Source organism: Podarcis liolepis (assembly GCF_965112155.1).
Source record: "Podarcis liolepis genome assembly, chromosome: 9".
In the NCBI taxonomy this organism is placed as follows: Eukaryota; Metazoa; Chordata; class Lepidosauria; order Squamata; family Lacertidae; genus Podarcis; species Podarcis liolepis.
In genome coordinates this window covers 76592561-76618487 of record NC_139564.1, presented here as the reverse complement: position 1 = coordinate 76618487, position 25927 = coordinate 76592561, and the positions used below count along the sequence as shown (strand labels likewise).

Below are 25927 nucleotides of genomic sequence, written 5' to 3'. Positions count from 1 at the left end.
CAATACTCAGAAAAAATATTTGAAATCCCAGGTAACTGGAAACAACTACATTAGAAGGATATAAAATAATAAAAACAAATTTGATCCATTTTCACATCCTAAACTTACTTTCTAAGTCAAAATAAAAAAATTCCTTCCAGTAGCACCTTAAAGACCAACTAAGTTAGTTCTTGGTATGAGCTTTCGTGTGCATGCACACTTCTTCAGATACACGAAAGCTCATACCAAGAACTAACTTAGTTGGTCTTTAAAGTGCTACTGGAAGGAATTTTTTTATTTTGACTATGGCAGACCAACACGGCTACCTATCTGTTACTTTCTAAGGAAACCCTACTCTAAAAATTGCAAAAAAAGATGGTATGGAAAAATCAGATGGAAGCAGGTGTAATGACTGATAGATAAGGAAGAAAATATCAGATGCGGCCCAATGGCCCAATGGCCCAATGTAATCTTCAATTACAGCACGCCTAAGAAGTGTGTTTGGGCTGGCAGCCCTCTCAGCTTCTGAGACACCTGAGATATTAGAACAATGAGATAACTCACTGAAGACAAGCTAAGGATTGAAGGACTAGCTAAGATACAATAGCTCTGTATTGGAGATGTGGCAAGGACAATGCCCCCCTGAAACATATGTTTGTACAGTGTTCTATACGCACCAAGTTTTGGGAGAAAGTGCTGGACTGTGCAGAAAAAAGTTCAATTTTCAGTGGAGAATATTCTTTTGAACTATATACCTATTGAACTACCGGTATATACCTCTTTTGAGCTATATACCTAACAATGGGACATGAAAATGGATTCTACATGCCTTAATAGTGACCAAGAGTCTGATACTGCTGAATAGCTATGATCAACATTAATTCATGGACCAACAGTATGACAAGACATGCAATTTATGAACAGACTACTTAACAGATGTAGACTTTGTTTGGATAAATATGACAACATTCGGAATGAGTTTAAACAGAATGTAATACACTATTAGCCAATGTATCTATTAGGATAATAACACTATATCAATTTATATAAGAATTTATGGGAGTAGATTACATTTCAATTTTGTATATTTCCCCCCCTTTCTTATGCACATGTTTGCTTTAGTTTTTCTCCCTCACTTCCCCCTTTTTTCTTTGTATCACTTTATTTCTTTATAGTTGAAATTATTTCAATAAAAGAATATGTTTTAAATGTCTATCTCAAAGAGACAATTTAGCTCTTATTCAGCCTTATGTCATAATACATTTGTTTGTTTTTGGTGCAGTAACTAACAGAACCTCCTAGACTACTGGTGTACATGTGTGGGTATCAGATGTTCTTTTTGGCAGCAAAACAAGCTAATGCTATTGCAGGCTGCATGAACAGTGTCCAAATCAAGGGAAGTAATAGTGCACTCTATTCTGTCTTAGCCTGACCACACCTGGAATACCGTGTCCAATTCTGGGAAGCACAGTTAAAGAAGGATGTTGACAAACTGGAATATGTGCAGAGTAAGGCAACCAAGATGATCAAGGGACTGGAAACCAAGCAATATGAGGATCTGGGTATGTAGCCTGGAAAAGAGGAGATTGAGAGGAGATATAATAGCCATCTTCAAATATATTAAGGGCTGTCACATGTAGGATAGAGCAAACTTTCCCCCCCACTGCTCTGGAGGGTAGGACTTGAACCCGTGGCTCCAAGTTTACAAGAAAGGAGATTCCGACTAAACAGCAGAAAGAACTTTCTGACAGTAAAAGCTGTTTGACAGTGGAATTACCTCCCTCATGGGGTAGTGGGCTCTCCTTCCTTGGAGGTTTTAAAGCAGAGGGTGGAAGGCCACCCGTCATGGATACTCTGTCTGAGATATCTGCATTGCAGGGGGTTACACTAGTCAAATACACCCCTTTGTCTTGTGGCTTCATCCTACTTTAGGGAGGGTAGGCATTGGGATTGAGATGGTTATCTGTCTGACACTTTGAGGGCAGAATATCACCAGTCATGACTCCTTGGGAAGGCCCTGCAGACCTGACTGTACATCTTGGGGATTATGGCTGGCTCTCTCACCCCTCCCCTTATACCTCACTTCCCTGGGTCCTAAATGCCATTGGAACTGAGAAGATTGATACAATGATGTGATTTCTTATGAATTTCTAAAGTTTTCCCATTGATCCTGTACATAGATACATTTATCAATGAATTGCTACATTTTGTAATGTGCCGTGGAGGCTCTTCATCTTTGCCTCATAGAGTGGAGAGACAAGGCTCAGAGTGTGTGTGGGGGGGTCTCTCATCCCCCTTCCAATTTCCCTGTAACAAATGCAAACTTGTTTGATTTGGCTATTGCGTTTAACCCTGAAATGCAGCTTGGCTAAGAGACTGACTGAGCCATGAATCAAGAAGGCTGCTGCTTAAGTCTTTGCTTTGAATTCACTATATGGCATTTGGTAAGTCACTCTTTCGCAGTTTCAGAAAACTTCTTTCCTAGCCCAACCTGGAGATGCAGGGGATTTAAAATGGAACCTTTTGCAAGCAATGGACGTCCCCTGCCAATGAGCTATAGCCCAGCACATTTTGTCAAGGGAAAGATTTTCTTCAGGCATCGCCTCCAGGCTCATAACAAAATTGTCCCAACTTTCATTTAGGGTTGGCAGTATGACGTACACCTTTGCAATGTCTCGTTCCTGCAGCTCCACAAATATTTTCTTTATAGCTAGCAGGTGGTATTTGCTGCTGTTGTAGCCTTAACATAAATGTCTCTCAATGCTTGCTACCTCTGCTTAGCTTCAGCAACGCCCTCACATTGACAAGTTGACTGTCCTCCAAACCCAGGATGATAGTGGCATGAGCTCGCTCATCCTTCTGTAGACACGCAGCATTGGGGTTGTCTGGAGTCTGTTCACTTATCAGAGGCCATAAATCCTCCCGATGCAGAAACAGCTCCATCTGGACACTCTAGGTCAAATAATTGGTTAACCACTCTTAAGAGCGTTTCTGAAGCAATCTGGTTCAGGGGGAGGAGCATATAGGGATATATACAATATTAGCCATACTCAGAGCAGGCCCACTGAAATTAATGGACATGACATGGGTCCATTAATTTCAGTGGGTCTGCTCTGAGTAAAACTTAGCTGAATACAATCTATTGACTTGCAGAGATTTGGAATGCTTATTTATTATACTTTATAGTTTGTGAGGGACTGATATATTAAAGTTGTTAAGAGAATAGTACCATGTACAGAAATTACTACCACCTCTGGTAGTAACACCTGCAAGGAGTGTTGACAGCCAGTACTAGAACGCTATATTAATGCAACTATTACAATGCTTGAGTTCAATTACTGTTTTACAGTGTTGTAAAGGGCAAAACCAGCACTACCATTCTCTTACCAATGGGACTTCCAAGTGTTAGAGCTACAAGTGTTCTTTGTACAGAAGCCAGTGCCTCAAGAGTTAAAAAGGAACAGAGCTGGTTATTAAATTGTGTAGTTTTTACTCTGGTCTATTATCTCCAGGTTTTACAGCTGTCATTTCTACTCTTTGAATACTCGTTTTGAGAAGTGATAACAATCCGTTGACAAAGAAAAATGGCTTACGTGTGGTAGAGAACTATCTATAGGAGGAAGGCACTCTAGTAAAACCTGACTGTAATCAGTTAATGTAATCTCCTTGTAACAATACACTTCCCTGCAGGCACCAGCGAGGCCTCAGGGATGGTTTTCTGTGTAGGTATGGTTACTAGACTAGCATCCATGGAAAACAAAACTGCAAAAATAAATAAATAAATAAAATGGATACAATAAAAACATGAAGCAACTAACTTATACAATCTAAAGTTTTTATCACTGTAATTCATAACACATCAGTGGTGACTATGGCATCCAGTGGATCGTAGCTGAAAGTGAATGTTAACAGAAACAGGTTGCATTGATAATTGTCCTAGAGAGAGCTTTGCATCAGCAGCATTACACATTTGGTGGGCTGAAAAGATCACTGGCAATGATCAACAAAGCAGAATGATCCTCACACAGAGTGATCCTTGCACAGGTGTATTGCCCATAACAGACAAGGTAGAGTCAGTGTGTTCTGCACAGCAGATAACTTCCAGCAACTAAATGGAATGAACAGTTAAAAGTTACTAGCTGCTAACTACTTGGGGAGCCATTCCAAATCTCCAAAGAACCACAACTTCAGCACTAGAATAAATATATATTCTTGCATCCTTTGTTCCCACAATTAATCTAAGAAGACTGCACCATTTTTTAAAGACTTAATAGTTGGAAACCACCTGACCTCCAGCTATTATTATTATTATTATTATTATTATTATTATTATTATTATTATTATTTATACCCCACCCATCTGGCTGGGTTTCCCCAGCCACTCTGGGTGGCTTCCAACAGAATATTTAAATACAATAATCTATTAAACATTAAAAGCTTCCCTAAACAGGGTTGCCTTCAGATGTCTTCTAAAAGTCTGGTAGTTGTTTTTCTCTTTGACATCTGTTGGGAGGGTGTTCCACAGGGCGGGTGCCACTACCGAAAAGGCCCTCTGCCTGGTTCCCTGTAACTTGGTTTCTCGCAGCGAGGGAACTGCCAGAAGGCCCTCGGCACTGGACCTCATTAGTGGCCAAATATGGTTTGCTCTAAGGGCAGATCAGACAAAATCCTGACAAAGGAGTCTGTCTATCCCGCTTTGCCTGCAGCTTTGCCTTTAGCACTTCTGTCAGGGCCATATGAAGAATTCCGTTAAACTGGGCTGCAAACACCTTGAAGGCGAGAATTCTTTCTATTTCAAGGTTGGAGTGAAGAAACAAAAGATGCACTCCGTAAGATGAGAGCTCTTCCTAAGGGGATAGAAATGTTTACCTTTTTAGTGTCTCTACCCTCATCCCCCCAGTAACATATTGCACAGGTTCTTCTCAGGGATTATTAGCACGGAAGAATAATGCACCTGTTACTCAGTTGATGTGAGGGATCCTCTCATCTTTTAACCACCTCCACCCCAATTTATGAACGACACAGCTACTTCTCATCATGCCATTTATTTGGCAGGCCAACATTCCTCTGGCAGTACAAGTGAAGAACTGAGGCACTGGTTTAGCTGCTACACCCCCCCCCCATTTCCTTGCTTTTGTTAAAGATAGAAATTGAGATGCTTGTTGCATTGTAGTCTCAAAATGGAAGTTGGAAGTATTTATGTTCTAGGAACATTTAGATAACAGAAAAATGTGTAGAGCTACTTCTAGTAGCTTTTGTTTAACATCCACCTTGATGTAGATTTCTTAATAATAATAATAATAAATGGCATTTTAATTTACATGAAGGTATTGCATTACTATGATAATAGCAGTGCCTGGGGTATATCTAAGAGGGCATAAGAGCCCATATCAATATAGGTATCTATCTCTAATTAGTCCAGTTTACTAGAAATGCAAGAAAAATATGCCTTTGGTTTCAGAAAACTATTATTTGGTGAAATACTGAGTAGTTTGAAAATATTTAAATAAAATGAGAGGTAGAAAATTACCGTAATTCTGATTTCCAAGCTCCATGAACTGTTTGAGGAGACAAATATATACAGAGGTGTAAATTAAAGACATGCCAATAAATACATTATTGTTAAGTTAGGAGTTAAGTTGTTGTTGCTTTGCTTGATCTGCAAAAATATAATTCTGGCTTCTTCCTTTCATGTTTCTGTTGCCCTGCCTAAATATCTGCACTCGTCTAGAAATAGGAGTAGTCCATCTGCACAGAATTGTAGCAACTCTCTGTATCTAGAGTTCTTGTCCTAATGCAAAGATACATAGCTAGCAATCTCTACCTTCAGGGCAAGCACCAAATTATTGTTATCATTATTATTTATTAAATTTGTATACTGCTCTACACCTGTAAATCTCAGAGCCATTCACAACATAAAATTACAATATAAAAAACATAGAATACGTAATAAAAGCAAAAACAAAGACAACCCAATAATGCCCCATTCCACAACATATTGAAAAGGGAATCAAATGTTAAGAGGCACGTTTTTGTCTGGTGCCTGTTAATGAAGGCACTAGCTGAACCTCCCTGGGCAGATAATCATTCCAGGAACAGGGAGCCACTGCAGAAAAGGCCCCTTCTTGTGTTGCCACCCTCTGGACTTCTAATGGAAGAGGCACATGAAGAAGGGCCTCAGAAGTTGATCTCAGGGTTTGGGTAGGTTCAACTGGAGAGTAGTAGTCCTATGTCACCTAAGAAATTGTTTTCCAAGTGTGTGTGTGTGCAGTGGCGGAGTTTCATGCTCTGGCACCCGGGGGCGGAGAGCAGGCGGGGGTGGGGCTGTTGCGTGTCCTGGGGGCATGGCGTGCCGCCTGCCGGGGGCAGCCATGATGGCGCCCCACCGGGATCGCGCTGCCGGGGGCGCTGTGCTCCCCCCGCACTCCTCGTCTTCTGCCAGTGTGTGTGTCTGTGTGTGAAAGAGAGAAGCGGGGCCAATGTATCAGTTTTGTCATACCTGTACCACCTTCACCTGACTGCTGACAGGAGAAGGCAATCCTAGCAGGGACGACAGCAAGTGGTGCGCACTTTTGTACAGAACTTTATTTGAAGTTGTTGGCTCCCAGGGGCTTTTCTTGGGGGATGTGCAGGGTGTGTGTGTTTGTGCCACGGAGCAACAGTCTGCCACAGAATGCCATTCTGAAAACTACTTCCTTGACTATGTCAATCAGTGTGTCACAGCATTTTTATGACTAGGTTCCAAGTAAAGTGATATCATTTTGCAAACAAAGTGAGTAATCCTGCCATTTCTAGATAGAAAGATAATTTCCTACAACACGTAACAAAATGTTTTTTAGACAATCAGTTGCTGCTAGAGATTCAGTGACGTATACATTTTTTTCACATCAGTTCAGCCTATTTGTAAAACAAAACAGTGATCTAGTTTGTATGACTAGTTACCATGGCTTCCCATCCAAACTGCATGTGGCTTGAAGGACAGGTAAGAGACCTCCCCCTCATATCTAGCTGATTGTATCTAGAATTCTAGAAATTGCTTTAAGAAATCTGATTCAACATAGCATTTGAGAATAAATCTTAGCCAGACAGGAAATATAATTTGTAACTATTTGCAAGATCATTAAAAACAGTGACTCTCTAGGATTTATAGTATTTTATCCCAATGGAGTGTCAGGTCATATTTAAACCTTCACACCAGAGTCCCAGCCAGCCATAAATAAATAAATCCCCCAAACCCCAGACATTTAATTTAAAATGTAAAATTCCCCTTGATGGACATGTTGGCCTCTGAAAAGAGATTATGTCCGGGATTTCCTGGACATGTGGCAACCCGTGTGTGTGTGTGTGTGTGTGTGAATGCTGTTTGGAAGAACATGGAAGTTTACAGAACCTGGCTCCATGGCACAACTAGTCTTTTTCAGAACTAGAAATGTTTATAAGTAAGTTCTGCTACCTAATAAAGAGCAGGGTAGTTTGTTACCTCAGAATGCTCTGGGTTGGTCTAACTCAGGCATGGCCAAACTTGGCCCTCCAGATGTTTTGGGACTACAACCCCCATCATCCCTAGCTAACAGGACCAGGGGTCAGGGATGATGGGAACTGTAGTCCCAAAACATCTGGAGGGCCAAGTTTGGCCATGTCTGGTCTAACTGAACACACAGACCGTACATTTAAAGCACCCCCCCCAAAAAAAGTCCTCATAATTTTGGTTAACCACAGAGCTACAAATCCAACGCCCTTAGCAAATTACAATTTTCAGGATTATTGGGGGGGGGGATGATAATAAAGTCAATATAGTCAGTGCTCATGACAACCAGAGACACGAGAACAATCCTCCCTTTTTATGTAAGCAAACTCTTAGAAATGATATTGTTTCTAGGAATTGATTTGCACAGTAAGAGTAGTTACATTTGCCATAAAAATTAAGCTTAGAAGCAGAATGCAAATATGAAATTACTTTGTGTTTTTCTTCTAGCTGAACAAAGTTGAAATCACCATCGACATGAGTTCCAGGTCTAGTGCACAAAGAATTTTTTTAAATGTACGTTACTATTTTATCATAAGATATTTGCTGGAAATGGTATTCTCAAAAATTCTGCATTCCTAAAAAGTTTAAATTATATGCCAGTATGCATTTAAATGCTGCAGTTTATGGCCCATTGAGTTAAAATGCAAAAACTCCAATAGTTTGTAATGATTCTGGATTGTGCCCTAAGTAAATATATGTAAATAATTTTATTACCCAACTTCCCACAAACATACATGTATGCATGCCTCAGAATTTGGATATGCTTTCTCTGAAAAATGTGACAAAGAGATAGTAAAGATAGCATCACTGTCACATAAGTAATTCACAGGCAACAGGTTGCCCTAAAGGTGGATCTAATCAAAGTACTTTCGGGAATTGGTTTGAAGTATAGGTTCAGGTGCATAGATCTAATCAATCTGGATGCAACCTAGTTGATTTGAAATGTAGGTCATGGAACTGCCTCTAAGCGCTGCAAGGTTAGCCACTGGCATTTTAAAGTAGCTTGGAACTATCTGTTAAGAATACAGAATACGGTACATTTCAAGTGTTAAACAAAGTAAGCATGTATTAAATTTACGTTTGTAACCAGAGAGTTAGCTTCTTCTGTTTATGTTGCTATTTGGAAGCTGCTTTGAAGTTCAGTCAAATGTCACTGACAGTGCATTTTTGCTTTACGATCAAAGCCCTGTTACAGTGACATGTATGCAATGCTGTGAGAACAAAGGGGCGGTTCTCCTGACCCATACTTGGCCTCTGTGTACACCTTTGTCTGTGCCTCAACCTCACCCACGTTGCACTATGCAGTCATATAAATTGTCAGCTTTGAGCATCAAGTACATAATGCCAGACCTTGCTGCTGAATACACTGCATTTTCTTTAACTTAAATGCATCATTTTGTGCACGCAGTTTGGAATTTTAACACTCAGGTAAGCACTCAGGTCTGCTTTTTTTTTACTGATGCCTGTTTTCAGTTTTATTTCCTTGTATACAAAGTTGATAGAACATACAGCTGTAGAAATGAGCCACAGAGAAGAACTGTTAATTAACCAGTGTAATTCAGGGAGCTGTCATTTAATGTTTCTGCTGCAGAATCAGGATACATAAAGAAATTGATTATTCTTTCAAGAATCATCATTGATTTTATTTATACCGTAAGTATAGATCTCATTAACCTTTTTATGAAACAGTATGCCATTTAGAATGAACAAAATTTATTCAGACGTTTCCTCTTGACAAATATTGGATGATCCTGCATTATCCAGGGCAAATGGAAAAAAGCATTTCAAGTGACATAGGTGAATGTGTAATATTCCAAGTGCAACCTCTTTCATCCACAAAAGGTCCATGCTCTACTGGTTGATTTAGTATCGGGATTTAGATTACCTGCAACAAAAGCAATATAGCACAATTTTACCTTTTTTGTAGATGTTATTGCACAAGTATGAAATGTAAATTTGAAAATAACCATTGTTAGTAACTATGGAAATTAGTAAGTGCAATTTATTATATTTTCCCCAAATTAAACATGTTTAGTTTAGGACAGGGATGGCTATTTCAGCAAGAAATCTCTGAATCTCTCTCACTCTCTCTTCCAAGGCTGCAACTCGAAACAGAGTTGAGCTCCTTTAGATGGTTATTTCTTTTCAATTTTGTTTGCTCTGGATAAGGGGTTGTTTAATCCTTTCTTTCCTCCAACCTTGTGTAAAACAGGATCTTCTGTATATTTACTTGAAGCACAGTGGGTATCCATTTCAATTTTTGATCTCCTTTGGAGACTCTGTTGGTTAATAGCCCTGTGCACCCATAGTATGGGAATGGTGAATTCACAGCAACAAAAATATAACTCCTAAAGCATTGTCACTCATTCAGCTTTCTCCTCGGATATAGTAATCTGTACATTACATTATACAATACAGTACTTTGTATTGCTCCTTTCCTTGTAAACACAGTGGGAATGCAGTTAGTTGTCAAGCACTAAAGTCAGATTACACAAAGTGCCATTTCCTATTGTTCACGCACTGCCTGGGTACATGTGAGACCTTGACACTGATTATTACTATTGCAAGTGTGTCTGTGAAGGTCTTCCAGGGGTAGGGGAAACTCCATGATCAGTTGACTGAGGGCCATTGTTTAGACTGATTTAACTAGCAGCTGACCTGAAGTATGTACTAAAAATAACTGGGAAATGATAGAAACACCACTAGAAATTGTATGTTGCAAGGGTCAAATTGCACTTCTTTGAAAAGTAGCAGACGATGCGTTTGGGTGGAAGATACTCACTAATGTTTCTTGGAAAAGGAAGTAAGATTTTCTCCTCCACTGTTTGTCCTCATATCTATATCAAATCTGCTCATTAATAATCCTTGAACTAGGAAGGAATATTTTTTGTTCTCCTGGATAAGTGATGAGTATCCTCTGCATATTTCAATGGAAAAGGAAATAATTAAAAGGAATTGAATTAATCCAACCACACTGCTAGTATACAAATATAATAAATAAATAATAAATATTTAAAAATAGTTTGTTCCCAAATGTATGTGAAATCAATAATGGCCAATGTAAATAAGTTATGTAAATGTATCTTTAGCAAGCAACGAACCTGGCAAACCAAACACCTTGGCTGCAAGGCTTAATTGCTTAATCAGATTAATCAATTAAACATATTTAGTTGACTAAAAGACTTCACAATTAATCCTCCACTACATATTGTTTATTATTTTTAACACGAATTACTCATAAAGACTGTAGATGCAAGTACTGTCTTCACACACAAAAAGAATGCTCTTCTAAGACGATGCTTGCTGCACCAAACAATGGTCAGCTAGGTACAACTTACACTCTGGCATTTATAGCCCTGTGCCTGCTCTTGTTAAATGTGCTGCATCTGGGGGTCCTCCTGCTGCTCATTTAGCTGAGTGGAGGCTGGGTTTTGCCACAAATCCCTGGCCAGCATACATGTGTGCATAAACTTAAAGGAAATATGCTTTTGGCTTTGGGGGTGTTGTTTTTACTAATATGAAATTTAGACAAATTTAATCTATAAATTAATTGTCTGAGACTTACATGATTAATGAATTAACATTTTTATTACTGGGTTGCATCCCTATTCAGAACTCACATGAAACTATTCTAATGAGCCCCACATTGGATGAAATGGGGTTGGATTAGAATGATCCATGTGGCCCTTTTAACTATGATTCTATGGTAACTAATTTTGCCTTAGTGGGATTCCCCCTCCCCGTTTCTTCACCTTGATTGGAGGTCAGCTCAACAGGCCATTTAAGTTTACACTTTAATAATGTTGATCGTATGCACTGGTGTAGTGGACTGAAAAGCAGGCATCATAATTCAAAAATAAAGCTACCACTGATGACAGAGATTTCGACAAAACGTTTTCCTTACCAACCTCCCTCTTGATTTATACTAAGAGGTAGAACTATATCTGTGTTGAGTTCTTGGAGAGGAAGGGGTTTGGGAACAGCATCTGCAAGCCACACAGGAGCAGCACCCATCTATTCATTTAACAGACCAGGGGCTAGCACAGGCTTCCTCAACCTCAGCCCTCCAGATTTTTTTGGCCAACAACTCCCATGATCCCTAGCTAGCAGGACCAGTGGTCAGGGATGATGGGAATTGTAGTCTCCAAACATCTGGAGGGCCAAGGTTGAGGAAGCCTGGTCTAGCAGATGAGCCGAAGACTGATGAAGAAAAGCTCCATTCTCTTTGGTAACTGCTCCATAAATTACTTTCTTCTCCTCTCCTCTCATTCTGGTTGCCACGAGATTGCTAGATCAAAGGTCGAATTGAAAGGCAGACTGGACTCAGTCTTAGACACACAGCAATCCATAGGTTAAGGATGGCACTTTCAGATGTAATGCTAAACCATACTTCAGTATAATACCCTCATTCTGTTTATATCACAATGCATATTCACAATAATAAACAGCAGTTTATAGGCTATAGATCAGTCATAACCCATTTAAACTCATTGGGATGTAGTACAATGGACATAACCTCCAAACTGGATTTAATTAAAGTTACAATAATATTTAAAGATTTTATAGTGCTGTTTGACTATGCTAGACAGACAGGTGCTGCAATTTGCAGGGGCGTGGAGGTGGAGTTAACAAAAAATAAAGGAGAATTGCCCAAATAAATTACCGTATTTTTCCGTGTATAAGACACCCCCATACTTTTGGGGATCCCAAAATTAGAAAATGGGCATATGCAATATCTGTTTATAAGATGCCCCCAGATTTTTAACCTTATTTTAAAGTAAAAAAAATCTAGCCTTATACACGGAAAAGTACAGTAACTGCAGGAACAAAGGAAGCAGTTAACAAAAAACCAGGACCACTGAGCTATTGAATGCAGCAGTGTTTGCTGTTAGATTTAAAATTAATTGTGTTTACATAAAGGGTAACAGATATCTGCTGACTGCCAACTGAGTATTTATTTAGTTTTGATGAAAATAATCCTAGCTGTTTCATCAGACAGAAAACATTTGGAATAAAACAAGGTGTTTTTGTCTTCAGGGCATTCGAAGAATAGGCGGTGATCAAGAACTACGAGTGGTCAGAATAATATGCGAACAGGTAACTTCCTTAAGGTTTTTGGCTGTACCGATATTCACAACTTTGTTATATTTCTGGCTGCTCAATGGTTTGTTTTTGTGACTCGTCAAACCACTTCACATACTGGTTTCATATACTTGTGCTCACCTGTTCTATCTCCTGCCCTTGTGGAAAGGGTTTATTTTATTACTTTTTAACCTGGTTTGGATTGTTTGATTGCAACCAGTATCTTGTAATCCTCCTTACATTTAGCCCTGTCATATGGATTTGTGTTATCCCCATATTTCAGATGGGTGGATGAAGTTTAGAAAGTAAGAACGCCACTTAGTCATGGCAAGAGGTGAGATACAGTTATACAAAAGAATAGAGAAGGTTGGAGAAAAGAAGGTCATTCTGTACTTCCTCTGGCAAATTAACTTGTTTCTTGGGCAAAACATTCATAGGTAATGTGTGTTGACAAGATTGTGGATTTTGCAGACTATTTTCAGACATCTGCTATTTTGGACTGAATTGCCTGATGTATTAAAATATGTGCATGCAGTGGTGTGTCCCTCACTTGCAGCTGCATACAAATTTTAGGCTTCTGTTTACATTGCCAGATTAGTGGGCACAAATATTCAGCTGATGTTGATGTGCATATTGAACAGCATAACATATTAGTGTGGAAATGTGGAATTATCTATGCATAAAAGAATTAGCATGATTAAAGAAGCTCCATATTTGCTTTGCTTGTGGGCAGCATATTGTTCCTATGCACAGTGATAGAGATCACAGTGGAGATGATCATACCTATATATTAATTAACTTCTCTAAGCAAGAAAGCTTATGGAGAAATGAAATACTACCTGCTCTCACAGAAATGTTCCACCATTTAAATACTATTTTCCTATTTTAGTATCTAATTTTTATTTGATTTAGTATATGCCCACCCTCAGTATGTTCTTGAATGCAATATGTTCTTTAATGTTCAAGAATGTTTTGTTAACGGTTTCCCTGAAGTTTACTAGATCATGAGTTGTTTGCAAGGGCATCCCTTTCCACTCTCTATTAGACTGCACAAGAACACAGCCATAACATCATGAAAACAAGGGCTCATCTAGTTCCTGCAAGCAGGACCTGAGCACAAGAGCAGCCCTCTCCCTCCTCTGGTTCCCGGCAACTGGCATCCTCCTCTGGCTGTGGAGGCAGAGCAGAGCCATCCTGGCTGGTAGTCATTGGCAATGGGGCTCCCCTTATAGCGCCCTTCTCTTCACTATCAACTTATGGTTTTGCCATAAAATCAGTGTCCTGCAGAAATAGGATGGCTACTAAGAGAGGTGATTTCCTCCACTAGTTTCAGTGTATAGCTTGGGGAAAATGAACTAGGTGGTTCATTGCAATTACCTTCCCATCACCTCTTTCTGGACCTGAGCAAGGGAACAGGCCCAGCGTATAGCATCTTGAGTTTCCTGTCCTCCAATGGAGTGAGATTATACCTTGGCACGCATATGATTAGCATGCAGAAAGTCCCAGCATTTCCTATTTAAAAGGAGCTCAGGGATGGGAAAGAGACAGAGTGCCACGATCATTCAGAGCAGATACTGCTTGATGCCTCTGGTCTGGCAGTGTAAGGTGGCTTCCCATATACTATGCCCTTTTAAAATGTTGTGGTTCTTTTTTTAGGGGTGTTATTGGGTTGTTGTTTTTATTTTATATTTTGATTTTGTTCTGTGAACCACCCTGAGACCTCCAGGTATAGGGCGGTATATAAATTCAATCAATAAATAATAAATATGGCCATTCCAAGGCTGCAGGAACTGAGTTCTAGCACTTTTGATACAAGCTTTTTTTTAACCATGAAAATCAATACAATAATTCATCAAAAATATGAATTCCTTAATAGGCTATTCTCTGCTTCTCCTGACTAGATTCCCCCCACCCCAGATTTCCAGACTAGTTTATTTTTTTAGTTCCTTAACTTGTTTCTCCCATCTCCAGAAAGCATGCACACCCACCCACCCCCCTGCATGTACTAGTAAGAAGGAATCCAGTAGGCAAGTTGTACTGAACCACAGATCATAAACATTTCAAATTGCAAAGTGTCCTGAACCTTTGAGATAGGATGCAAATAATGAATGCTCCTCCACCCACACAACTGACCGATGTCTTGAATACAATTTCATCCTGTTTGTTTATGGTACAATGTACAAACAACTACTATATAAGAAATTCATTTGTTGTTCTCCATGTAATTAATATTCAAATCATTTCTACATGATAACTTGATTGCAATAGTTTGGAGTCATGTAGGCAAATACCTGTCTAATTATTCTGAATTTGAATATTTTTGGCATTCTTTATCCTTAGGCCCTGTGATTTCTACTTCCCCTTTTGCTTCTGCGCAGCCTCTTAGCTCCCATGCCTTCCCGCAGCACACAGTCTTTAATATACCTAGTCAGAATCTCTCTCTCACCCAGGAAGGGGGGCTTCACTTCCATGGCCACACTGCATTCAGCAAGTGACTAACTCCCAAAGTTCCCCTGGCTTCAAGCCCCTTCAGGGCACTCCTGTCACAAAGCCTGTATGAAAATTTCCCCCAGCCAAGTTGGCATTCCTTCACTGTAGCTGCATGGAGTTCAGCATTCACAGCACAAGTTACAAAATTCAGAAGAGCCTACAAATGAGTACAGAGACTGATGATATTTACTGTAGCTTTTTATATGAGCTTTTAGAGTGTTTTGTAAACCATGAAGTTACTTGCAGTGATTACAGCCCTCTAAATACAGTAACACAACATTTGCATTCTAGTCACATTGCAGACATGCCATAATACAGACTGTAGATCTGCCTCGAAATCAGACTTCTCTAACAAACTTCACAGAATCTGAATAAAAATAGAGAAACTCAGGTTAGATGAGTTTATTTTGTCAACAAAGAACAGTACCGGATGAACAAGCAAATCTGGTTATGGTTCTGTAAAAACAACATCCCTGAGCTCCTCTCTGCCCTCCTGGCTTCCTACCTGGGCTGTGCTAGTCAGGAAGCAGCATTTCTGCTACTGGCTGGGCTGCGGGATATTTCTCCACTTTGACAGATCATGCAGAGAGGCCTTTAGAGACTCACATCTATATATGGGAAATATCAGCTTAAGCTAGATCTCTTTTTTAGTGTTTGAGAATGGAAAAATTGGTACAACTTTCCGACCATTTAAAAAGTGGTCTTACTGTGGCACCATGTTTCCATATTTGCTGTCCCATTTTCAGGTGCTGCTAGAAATAACAGTGACTATGACACCTAGAGTGCAAGGTAGCACATAGTTCTCAAGGGTGTTATGCCACAAGCGGAGTCTTTCTTAATGGAGATGCTTGGTCTTAACATGTAGCAATATTTTTAAAAATCTTTTTAAAAATAGCTCTTGCTAAAATATTCTTTCTGATAAATATTGATATAATGTATGGCAGGAGGAGCTGCTAACTTGTCCCACCCATTGCATTCACGTAGAGAGGGGGGGGTATAATTTATTTTTTTCAAAAATTATTTGGTGGGGGGGGAGGCAAATAATATCTTTTCTTTGTGGAATGATATTCCCTGCAAGCTGATCTCTTGAGAGAACTCTAAGGCCACGAAGAGATGCTGGGCTCCTCTTCCCGGCTCTTGCTGTCCCGTCCGACCAGCCACTTTCTTTCAGGTGATTATAGTGGATCTGGACAGGAGTGTTAGCAAAAGCAGCTGCTGATCTTTGCCTCTTCCAGTACGCTGACATTAGTTTGCTTGTCTTCCCAAGTCATATGTAATTTTTCTCAGAGACACCATTGATGGAATCACCAGACCAAAGATCACCAGTGTCAAAGCAATGATTCTTCAACATCAACTTCATTGGACTGGTCATGTTGTTCAGATATCTGATTACCGTCTTCCAAAGCAACTACTCTATTCCAAACTTAAAATCGAAATTGTAATGCTGGTGGTCAGCAAAAGAGGTTTAAAGACTCTCTCAAGGCAAATCTAAAAAGTATAGCTTAAACACTGACAATTCAACACTTGCCTGCAAGTGCCCCAGTTGGAGAACAGCCTTTACCAAAGGTGTCATGGACTCTGAAGAAGCTCAAACTCAGGATGAAAGGGGGATCACCGTGATCAACTCCCACCTGGAAACCAATGTCCCCACTGTGGAAGGACATGTGGATCCATAACTAGCCTCCACAATCACTTACAGACTCATTGTTAAAACCGTGTTTATGGAAGACAATCTTACTCGGCTGCATATGATCGCCAAAGAAGAAGAGTAAAAGCAGCAGCCCTTTATTTCCTTTGTTCTCCTGGAAGATCTTTAGCATTACTTCTCTTCCACTTTAAACTCCGATACTAGGTGAAACTCAGCAAAATAATATCACAGTTTTCAGGTTACCAGCTGGCCAGTGCCAGATTACCAGATAAGCAGAGTAGGCAGCGGCCTATGGGCCTTTTAGGGGCCCCATGACAGTGGATCAAAATAATACTAATTTGATCTTGAAAGAAAATTACAGTCAAGCTTTCTTAGTTCCATGTTATCCCACTAGAGCGTGCATACAGAGGGGCGGGGCAAGATTTCAATTGCCTAGGGATCTCCACAGGGTTTATGGCAGTGCAGATGGCTAGTTTTTGATCTGTTGGACCCGTTTATTTCTGAATAGGGTTGTTGTAGTGGTTACTAAAGTTCACTCTCAGTGCTAGCTTAAAGGCAACTTTTAATCTGGGTATTTTAATATATTGTGCTGTACCTTACAGCCTCCTTACAGCATTGTTCATGCAACTCAAAATGCAGGAAATGAAGAAAGGTGTTGTCTGCCTGCCTCTCTTGATGATTTGGCAAAGCTTCAGGAAAATTCAGAAATGTTGTAAGAGATCCTTATCAGGGAAAGATGTCAGAGGCAGAACTAAATTGGCGGACGGATGGAGTTTTAGCATTTTCTACGTTGTTCTTTGAATACACTTTTAACCAGGATATTCTGCCATCTGTCCCCTTCCTGTCCTTGAGTTTTCAGCAAGAAAGATATTTTTATTTAAAGATTGTGTACCCTTAGGGTGTTTTTGTGGAAGCTTTCCTAGTGGCTGCACATCAACTATGGAATACCTTGCGCTATGAAGTGCGTTAGCACTCTCACTTGGAGTTCTTAGTTGAAGATAGTGTGTGGCATGCTTTTCTTGTAAGTGGCATATTTCCTCCATCTGTTTTGTTTGTTGCTGTTCCTCCATCTATGGCTCAGGAGCAGCAGTGGAGGCAGGGACCACCGGGCAAGTCAAGTAGCTGGGAGAGCTCTGGGTTGGTGGGTTTGCACACACCTGTATGTCAGAGCTAACATCATATCCTTTTGAAGACAGTGGTACCACCACCACTGTGAGGATGCCTCTCCCGCTGCCCCACCTGACAAGCCACTTCTGGTTTCCTCTATCCTTGCTTAGTTGTTTTATATTGTTGTTTTTATGAAATAGCAATTTTAAATGTAGCAAATATTTGTGTGCTTTTGCACACATCATTTATGTTCTTTTCCACCAGAAGGGTGGGATATAAATGTTTATGTGTGTATCAGCAGCTCTGAAGTAGCTATTGGAGAAACAGTGCAGCGTAATCATTACACTATTTGATTAGGACTGGGAGAACTAGATTTTCAGTCCTTACTCACTGGAGAAGTTCTATTTGTGAATTTGGCCAGTTACTTTCCTGGCTGAGAACAAGCCTAGCCTTCCCCTAGGCTAATGTGCTCCTCGCCTCCTCTGGTGCAACTCTGAGGAGGAAATCAGAAGCTTTGCCTCTTGTTTTTGTCTGAACTCAGAAAAACTATGATTAATCTTATCTGTGCTTAATGGAAACAAGTAGACTTTTCAATCTGAAGGTGTAAGGAAGATTTCAAGATTTGTCTTTTAATACTTGGGGAATGCTTTTCAGCCCTGTGGAACCTTCAATGTGGGGTTTCACAGGGCTCAATCCTATCCCCCATGTTGTTTAGCATCTACATGAAACTGCTGGGTGGAGTTATCTGGAGGTTTGGAGTATGTTGTCAGCAGTATGCTGATGACACTCAGCTCTATTTCTCCTTTACATCTGCAGGTGAGGCAGGTGCTGGAAGTCTTGCCTCAGTAATGGACTGGATGAGAGCCAACAGACTGAAGCTCAGTCCAGATAAGACTGAGGCACTGTTAGTGGGTGGTTCCTCAGACCGGATGGGTGGGAGGTCATCTGCTCTTGATGGGGTTACGCTTCCTCTGAAGGAGCAGGTTCGTCACCTGGGGGTCCTCCTGGATCCTTTGCTGTCGCTTGAGGCTCAGGTGGCCTCAGTGGCCCAGAGTGCCTTCCATCACCTTCAGCTGGTGGCCCAGCTATGCCCCTATCTGGACAGGGATAGCCTAACTACTGTTGTCAATGCTCTGATAACCTCAAGGTTAGATTACTGCATATGTAGGGCTGCCTCTGAAAAAGGTTCGGAAACTTCAGCTGGTGCAGAATTCAGCGGCCAGGTTGCTCACTGGAGCAAGATGGTTTGAGCATATTGCACCGATCCTGCCCTGACTGCACTGGCTGCCAATTAGTTTCTGGGCCCAATTCAAAGTAGTGGTTTTGACCTATAAAGCCTTAAACAGCTCAGGACCGCAATACCTCAGGAACCGCCTCTTTCCATATGAACCTACCCAGACCCTGGGATCATCTTCTGAGGCTCTTCTTCGTGTGCCTCCTCCTTGAGAGGCCAGGAGGGTGGCAACACAAGAATGGACCTTCTCTGCAGTGGCTCCCCATCTATGGAATGCTCTCCCCAGGGAAATTCACCTGGTGCCTCCATTATACACCTTTGGGCGCCAGGCAAAAACATTCCTTTTTAACCAGGCCTTTGGTTGATCTGATTTATATCCTATGCCCTTTTAAAATGTGTTGTTTTGGGGGGGCAGTATTGGGTTGTTGTTTTTTATTTTTATTAGGTATTTTGTGGTTTTATATCTTGATTTTTATTCTGTGAACCTCCCTGAGATCTCCGAAAATAATACTAATAATACTTATACTACTACTACTACTAATAATAATAATAATGCAAGCAGAGCCTATCAAGTAAAATCTGAAGGCTGTCATCTAGTGGTGAGTTTTATGCAATTAAAATCCCGCTGAACTCAGTTGCAAAAGGAGACCCCTACTCTAATGCACCAGCAGAGACCTCGGATCTGTGCAGATGTTCTGACTCCTGCCTTACCAGTTTCCCACAAAGTCCTGAAGAGCCAGCCCTGCATCAGGGTTCCTGTTCTTGGTCCTTTGGCAGAAGGAGAGGATTCAATAAGTCTCTGCTTTCCTTTGCTGAAGCCCTTTTGCACAGACCGTAAAGCAAACAAACGACAACGCTGCCTTTCCCACTCCTCTTTTGTAGGGTTTTGTGCTTGGATCTTGTGTCCACCTGTTCAGGCAAAAGAAACCCAAAAGCTGTGTTTGCATAAGAGGAGATGGCAATGATGCCTATGCATTTGCAGGCTGTGAGAGTAAGGCTAATCCTTCTTTTATTTGTCATGATTAAAAGTAATAATAATAGAAACACTTTTTCATACAATATGAAGGCAAACAAGGTGCTAAAACACTTCAGTAAGTTATTCTATTTCCCCACATCACCACATTTGTTTCATGCAAGAAGAGCAGGCTAAAATTAACCTACCTTATATTTCTTTTTGTTTTAGATCATGAAGAACTTTGTGGCAGCAGTTATGGATCTTTTTGTCTGAATGGTGGGATTTGTTACACGATACCTGCCATTTCCAGTCCCTTTTGCAGGTAAATGTTTGTATTTTCATTGCTACATAAGAGTCATCTCCTGGGCTGAATTAGCAATGGAGGAAACACATTATTTCATCAGCTTATCTAGAGCATGTTTCTTATATATTGATTATATAATTATTTGTGTGGCACCCTTCAGGGAATATCCCACTCAAGGTAAATCACAAAATCACATTGGAAACATTTAAGCTGCATTGTTTTAGGTAATATACAAAGGGGCTTCTCCAGACTTTTGTAGGGCTTGAGACAGATAGTGCTGTCCTAATACGCACACTAACCACCTAGTCACACGCAAGGCTGCCAAGGCTGCCTCAGGGTTTACGCCTCTTTCCTCTGGTGCTAGTAACTTTGCCACCTCATTGCCTTTGCAGTTGCCATCGCTGCCAGGCTTATTTTGTCTTTAGCCCCAATCTGGTGTGTCAAGGAGCAGGAGTGGTAGTTTATTAGCACACTTCCACTTAGTAACACATCTGTTATATTCTTCTTTGCACAGTTGTAATGCCAGTACCTGATGCTAAGTGGTACATATAAACCAAGACTGTAATCATAATTGTCCTCTATAAAAATGGTTATTGGCACACAGTAACTGCCTGTGGTAAGCATATATGGGACGAGACAGAGCACTTTATACTGACAAAGCACAGCACAGGGAACGGAATTGTTATTTCCTCAGTTCACAGGACAAGACAAGAAGCGAAGGGTTCAACAGAATGAGTAAACATTAACTGCCTACTTAAAGAGTGGCACAGCAATGGCACAGCTTGGCTAGAGAAGTTGTGAAATGCCCTTCCTTTGATTTTTCTATTTCTTTTAAAGTTGGACAGACAACTGTCAGGTATTATGACATCTGGTTTTAGTATAAACATCAATTTTGCTTTGTTTATTTAGTTCGTTAGTTACTAGTCTTTATATTGCATTTTATTGCTCTAGTCAAATCAGCTAACAACAATCACATATACCAATATGCGGGTTTCATGCACAAAGAGGTGTTTCATGCATCTCTGTGTTCAGAAACCAGTATCTGAGCAAAGAGGCCACTTGCTGGCTGGATAACCTACACCTCCTGTTGTGTGGACTATGATGTTACCTGCTCCCTTTCTGCTATAGAGTATAAAACACACCTTGCTTATCTATTCCCCTTCCTCCACCCTTCAGAAAATGGGCTGCATTTCCTTGCAATCACTGGGGCTGGGAGTCAGGATCTTCCTCATCTACCTGGCTTTAGTGTTAAATGAAGTAGCCACATGCTGAATCTTCACTTGTACCACTTCAGCAAGCATAACTTTGGGCAAAGTCAGGACTAGTGACTCATTTTCCCCCATTGCACCAGAAGAGGCAAGTGAATATGGAAGTTGTTACAACTTCTTATCAACTTATTTAGTAGCAATTCTATCCTGCCAAGTATGTACCTAACTAATGGATGGGATCGCTCTGTGAATTAGAGTATTCTGTTCCAGCATGTTCTTATTCAAAGCATGGCATGCTCCTTATCAGTCAGGCAAGAACGCTAATTATAAATAAGAAAGGTTTTGTTTACACTGTGCTATCACTTGGTAATCAGTAGAGCTAGGAATAGTAGTAATGGAAGAATATGTATTCCACAGCTCAGTGGTATTACAGAAGGACCAAATGCTTGCTTAGACAAATACTGGCATGTAAAGGATCTATCCCTAGATCTCACCCCAACTTCTCCAAGTTGCTAATCCTCTGCCTTGATTCCTTCTCAAATGATTGGCAAAATTGTAGCTCTGTGCAGAAAAGACTGGGTGCTAAGGTAGTTGGTTTCCATAGCCAGTAGTAGAGTCAATCACTAGAAGACTTGAAGAAGAGAGTTGGCTTGGGACCCCAAAGTCCATAGAAATATTGTTAATATTTATCTGATTGAAATGACATTTGAATCATCTTGGCTGGTTTCTATGTGCTATAAAATGTAAGGTAAGAATTCACAGTGATCTTTCTGCCTAAGGAAGATCTTGTGAGAGTACATCTTCCTCACTTGCCCACCCACCCCTAAAGATTTTTTCCAGACATTTAAAGTTCTCATGGTAAAGAAAAGAAACTGCATTGCCATTTAAAACTGTAATAGTCATACTTGGATGCCCTACCACCACTACTATTTGAGCTGTACTGTCCAGGACACCAATGGACCTATAACTTTAATGTATATCTGTTGTGATCATGTGTGGACTGGCATGGGGGGGGTGTAATTTAAATGCAAAGGAAATGTGCAAGTAGAATTTTTAGCTTTCTACTCCCTCATTTCCCTTATCTGTGTTTGTCCCCAGAAAGCCCACTTCTGGTATCAGAGTTCAGTTGGGGAGGAAATGGTAGGAGAATTTGGTGGTGGGAGGGTCCAGCCTCCCCACAACCAACTGCTTTGCACTTTGATTTGGCACCTGATCCCACACTGCTCCACGTTTCATGTGATTGGGCCAGATCTGCACCTAATCTGTAGTTTAGCCTGGTTGCCATATTTGGGGTATTGCAGAGGATAGAAAACCTCCACTTTTCCATCATATTGCTGATTTAGTCCCGTATTGTGTTTTGAGCACAAGGAAAATGTGATATCCCTGCAACAAAAGTGCTTGCTTGGGGAAGACTTCTAGCTCCTCTGCGGCAGTTGACTGTTTATCAAGGCAGAAAGTTCTCTGGAAAAGTCCTAAAGAGTGAATGATGAGGGATCACTGCAGCGCAGGTCTAAATGTGGTCTGAGGCTTCTTGGCAATAAAAAAATGCTGTATTGAGAAAAGTGGAATGCTAAACCAGGACACATGATGCAAGAGAACCTTGTGTAACTCTGTGGACTGTGGACTGTGTACACAGCAGAATTACACCTTTCTTTTGAATAGATAAACATGCCCTTTAATGAGTACATGAAGGAAATGATTCCTGTTTGCTTTTGGATTTTTCACAGTTACTGCTCTTTTTGGCAGAAATGGGGATTTGGGTGACGCGGGAGAGGTCTCATAGCTTACACATGGCCTTTCAAAAGCTATTAGGCTACTACTACCCATTCAGATACAAAATCCCACACCGATGGTAACATATTTTTTGGAAATAAGGCTGAGTGAATTTAACAGGACCCACATTGAATCCCGTGGCTCCATTTAAAATGTTAGGTCCCCCAAAATCAGTAGCAGTCAATGGGAGAAACTTTTATATACCAATAGGAACACTTTTAATTTGGCCTGATAACAAATTGGCAGTCAGTGCAGACCTCTGAGCAAGGGTCCATCATATAGCCTGAGCTATACCCAGATTAAAATGGGTCTAGATAATCCGTGTCTTCCAAGAATGTCCACAGCTGTTGAACCACATTGTCCCATCAATTTTGAAAGGATTTAGTGCTTGCCATCTTTAGCATGTTTACTCTGAAGACTACTTATTGTACATGTGACTGTTGCATTAGGTGCAACTAACTTTTTCTAGATTGAGGCAAATATGTTTTGTGATTGGACTGTAAAGTACTTAGCTGTGATCTTCACTTCAGCATCTCTCCTAATAGCGAACTCTGGTGCAGATTGGAAACAGTAGCCAAAACAAGGCCACTAGAGGGGGAATCAGCATGCTAGAGGGATTTGCAGAAATACGAAAGTTTTTTTTTAAAAAAACCTGGTGGGCAAAACAGACCAATGAGGACTAAGACTGCTAACTATGTAATGATTACAGTAAATTGGAAAACTAAAACAGAATGTGATGGGAATGACTGGAGGGCAGGATGAGATGGCCTGCTTGGAAAGGTCACTGTGGACATCAAGGACCCAAGGACATGTGGGGGGCACAGGGGGGCACACAACAGGTGCCTAGAGAAGGGCAAAGGGAGGAGGCAATGGGCATTTTTCTGGTAACAATATAATGTTTCTGGTAACATACCATAATATAGTATGGCAGACCCAAATAGGTGCAGTACAGGAAATAGCACATGGTGTTTGGGAGAGAAGAATGTGGTGTGTTTGTGTGTAAAGCAACACTAATATCTACCAAATCCTGCAAAGAGAAAGTGCAATTCTGTTACCAGTATAAACATGCAGGTCAAGTTATTGGCATACACATTTATAATTTGCATTGCTTTGTTTTGACTGCAGAATTATGAGGCACTAAAACTTTGCATAAGTAATAAGGATCTTGGCTCCTTGGCTTGAGCAGACTTTAGTGGGAACATGGTATTTTTTGCCTGCAACGGATATTTATATACAAGGCACGTTAATAAAGAAACCCCCTTGATTTTCCTGATTAGACTAGAGTTCTAAAAATAACACTATATGTTCTGATTAATATTGCTAATCAGAAAGAAAGCAGTGGGGGGTAGTATATGAGTGCAACGCCTACTAAACCTGCAATGCAACTGGAAGAAAGAAAAGGAAAACTACTTTATGCTGCAGACCAGGACAGATTTCACATGTGCCACTCAAAGCACTTTTGAACATAGGAACATAGGAAGCTGCCCTACACTGTCAGGCCACTGGTCCATCCTGCTCAGTAGTCTACAATGATTGGTATTGGCTCTTCAGGTTTCAGGTAAGGGACATTCCCAGACTTACCTGGAGATGCCATTGATTAACCATGGGACCTTCTGCAGATGCTCTTCCACTGAGCACCCCTTCCCCAACTTCTCTCCTACTGTTAATGTGTGCATGTGAAATATCAAAAATACAGAAGAGCAGAGATACATCAGCAGGCAACTACACCAGGTGTCCTCCCACTGCTGAATGAGCAGCGCAAACATCAACAGCAGAGTTGGCAAACACTAGAATGCAAGCAGGAAATGAGGCAAGTCTGCAAGTAGCCCGCTCAGAAAATAAAGCAACTACTCTGGTCAACCCTGTGTCTCAATAGAGGCCATACATGTAAGAAATAACCCAAGTGTTAAGTAAATTCCAGTCGTATTTCAGTTCAGTTCATTGTATATAAATCAAGAAAGGGTTTCTACTTTTAATGGTAATATTAGCCTAAAGCCAAAATCCTGTGCAGTCAAAACTCAATGGGTTCAATGGCAGGTGGAATTGCCAAAGTTATTTCCCCCGGAACCTTGTTCCCCTTTCTGCCCTGTCTTTTTTGTTTTTTTGCCACGTTTATAAAGCTGAATGCATAAAAGTTAAATGCATTTAAGTTGTCGGCTAATGGTAAGAGTAATTTGAGGAAACACATCTACGATCATTCTACCCCTCCAGTGGCATGTACTGTAAGCTTCCTTTAGTCCCATCAGGGGAAAAAGTGGGGTACAAATAAATATATTACTAGTAGTACTAATTATTCATGACATACCGTATTTTTCGCTCTATAACACGCACCAGACCATAACACGCACGTAGTTTTTAGAGGAGGAAAACAAGAAAAAAAATATTCTAAACGAAATAGTGGATATATGATTTTTGTGGTTCATGCTGTGGCCACAGACATGTGATCTGACAGTGAGTTTGGAGTAGCCCAATGCAAAAATCCTGAGGATCCATGTGGATCCGTGCTTTGTAACCACAGAGGAGGGAAGGAAGGGGAACCATGGATCATCTGCTCACGACTGCAGCAGATCCCCCCCCCCGCTACCCGCAGGCATTCGCTCCATAACACGCACAGACATT

General features: G+C 40.6%; 2 long non-coding RNA genes across 4 annotated transcripts in view; one reads left to right on the top strand and one right to left on the bottom strand.

Moving 5' to 3' along the window:
* Positions 1-21136, top strand: part of LOC310686739 — a 64467-nt gene extending 43331 nt beyond the window's left edge. For all 3 annotated transcript variants that reach the window (XR_014516075.1, XR_014516076.1, XR_014516077.1), the window contains 7 exons: positions 1407-1541; positions 7955-8020; positions 9099-9160; positions 12545-12604; positions 19951-20064; positions 20252-20345; positions 21022-21136. This is a non-coding gene — a long non-coding RNA (uncharacterized lncRNA). The remainder of the gene's footprint in view (positions 1-1406; positions 1542-7954; positions 8021-9098; positions 9161-12544; positions 12605-19950; positions 20065-20251; positions 20346-21021) is intronic.
* Positions 7849-25036, bottom strand: LOC310686741. The gene is made up of 4 exons (XR_014516080.1): positions 24890-25036; positions 20230-20390; positions 10290-10424; positions 7849-9392 (listed from the first exon to the last, which is right to left on the bottom strand). It is a non-coding gene; the product is annotated as an uncharacterized lncRNA (long non-coding RNA).
* Between the last annotated feature and the right edge of the window lie 891 nt (positions 25037-25927).